Genomic DNA, 2,507 nt, shown 5'->3' with positions numbered 1-2,507 from the left:
TTGGCCTTTGTGTGGAACAGCTATGCTTGTATTAAAACATATTCAAACTTGGTATGTTCTTGGAGGCTGATCTGGTGAAGTGTGTTGCCATAGGTTGAGTTGTATTATGATTTCCGCTGCATAATACCTGGCAAAACTCAAACTCTGATGTAGTTTCCCCTCATGTGGATGAAAGGCTGCTGTATTCAAGATTTCATCATAATCTACTGAAGATGTCAAAGATACTTGAGTTTCCTCAAGTCCACTCATGATGACGTTCTCACTTCAGGACTGTAAGAATCACCTGATCACTGATTCTTTTACTCTCTTGGGTAGTGTATATGAAGACCTTGAAGACTTTCAAGGAGGGTTTGTTCCAATGAGGTGGAACTAATGTTCTATGCGATGTTAGAACATGTTGTTCAACAAGTATGCAGCTACTGGTTGAAGAGCAGATGTTTTTAGGTGTCAAACAAAGGGATACTTGTGTTTGGAACCTACTCTTGACCTGGAAGAGGAGACATCTGTGGGAGCTAAGTTGACAAGGATAGGGTCAACTATGAGTATGCTCAAGAAGGTCACGTTTAGAAGTTTGATCTCTAGAAGTGGAGCTGGTTGAAATGTGACATTGTGCAACCTCATGCTGTCTGTCTTAGATAGTTGCTCCTGGAAGTACTATGTTGTGTTGGAAGACTTGTCCCCTGGATGTTAGAAGTCAATAATGGGGCAACCTGATTGCTATATCATTTAAGAGGATTAGGATCATGAATCTTGTAATTCAAACACCACGCTCAGAAGTGGCAGTTCTTTCAAGGAATGAGAATATGAAGATTCAGAGATTGGTTGATGTAGTATGCTCTGGCAATGGCTATCTACTATTGACGAGTGTTGTTGTCTTTCACCAGTACTTATGGTCAGCTGGAGTCTGATTGGTGTGATTGGAGTATGTAAAGGTTTAACTCAGAGAGTTAGTTGCCACCAATAAGGGTGATGTATGTCATGTTGAGACAGTTGGGTACAATGCATGGATATTGGTGTGGAGTTTCCATGATTGTTAATTTGAGGGGGAGTTTTGGTTAACCTCCTCACGTATTGGTCAGCCTAGGGTCTGGTTGGCTGTTGACCTGTGTCACATGGGTTCTGGTGGTTGTGTGACACATTTGCAAGGAAGAATTCATCTCTCTCATTCCTAAGGGTGAATTTAATCTGGGAAGTTTTTCAAAACTGTTGAGGTGCTTGCAAGCAGAAGATGTTGACACTAGAAGAGTCTTTTCAAAAGTATTCTTATGGTAGAAGTATCTGAAAGTAATATTGGGAAAGGATTTAAGATCAATGTCTACTTGTGCCAAGTACAAGTATTTAATTGATTATCCTTGGAGCTCAAGATAAATGATGTTTTTAAAGATGTTGGAACATCTAGTCTTCAAGACCCTATGCAGAATCACAGGAAGGATAATACATTGATTTATGATCTATCACTTTGGTGGCAGCAAAAGCATATGATCTCTGAAAAGGTTTCCTGGCAAGAAACATGTTCAGCCTTGACGTGTACAAGAAGAAGAAAACATCATAGTCCTGATGGTGGTTACTTAGATCAGTTTACTTCTGATCTAGGTATGGAAGTGCATTGGCTTATGCACACTGTGGAGTTAAGAATAAGTGGCAGCATTCTTGACATCATGGAAACAACTTTGCCTTAGGAAGTGGAATACTTGGTATAGCTGAAGGGACAGTTTCTAACTGGTCCTTCTGAAGACTCATGCATCAGAGTGTCTGAGGTCTTTGGAGAAGAAGCAGGGATTCATCAAGGTGTGAGCTTGGATGACTTAACTGCAAACATGCAGGATGGAGGTTGTTTACTCAAACTTGGTTCCACAATCAAGTCTATGAGAACATTGAACTCTTGTTCTGTGAAGGGAGGAAGTTCCTTCAAGTGGCAGAAGAAGGAGCTGAATTCAACAGCTAGATGTCAAAACACAAGGTTATGACATTTGGTTCAACATCAGAATCTTAGTTGGTGAAGTGGCACATCAACTTGAGATAGAAGGGTCTACAGGGTTGTAGATTGGATACTTCAAAAAGATCATTCTCGTTGCAGTTCTTTGGAGTTGCTGGATGGAGAGGTTGTTACATGTTCATGGCTTAGAAAATCTAAGTTTTGTTCAACATGTAGCTTGAAGTTCAAGTCTCACTTGGAAGGTCAGAATATCTTTAGGAGAAGTCTGATAAACATGGAAAGGTCAAAGAATGGCATTTGACTTTTTCATATGAGGATTCATGAAGGAGGTAATCAACCAGTGGCATTTGGTCTATCTCAGAAGTGAGTTCGAAGGTTCAAGACAATCAACTCATGGCAGCTGATTTTTCTTGAGGAAGGTCTGAGACAAATTACTTTAAGCAGAAAAGTAGTAAGTTGAAGACATAAGGAGGTGTTTCCTTTTCATCTCTTGGAGCTTGTGGAAGGAGTTTTGAGCTATCTATGGAAGATTATCTCTTGTAATGGGATGAGAATGTATATGTCCTAATTT

The sequence above is a fragment of the Lathyrus oleraceus genome, chromosome 2 (assembly GCF_024323335.1).
Source record: "Lathyrus oleraceus cultivar Zhongwan6 chromosome 2, CAAS_Psat_ZW6_1.0, whole genome shotgun sequence".
Lineage (NCBI taxonomy): Eukaryota > Viridiplantae > Streptophyta > Magnoliopsida > Fabales > Fabaceae > Lathyrus > Lathyrus oleraceus.
This window is presented reverse-complemented; position numbering follows the sequence as displayed.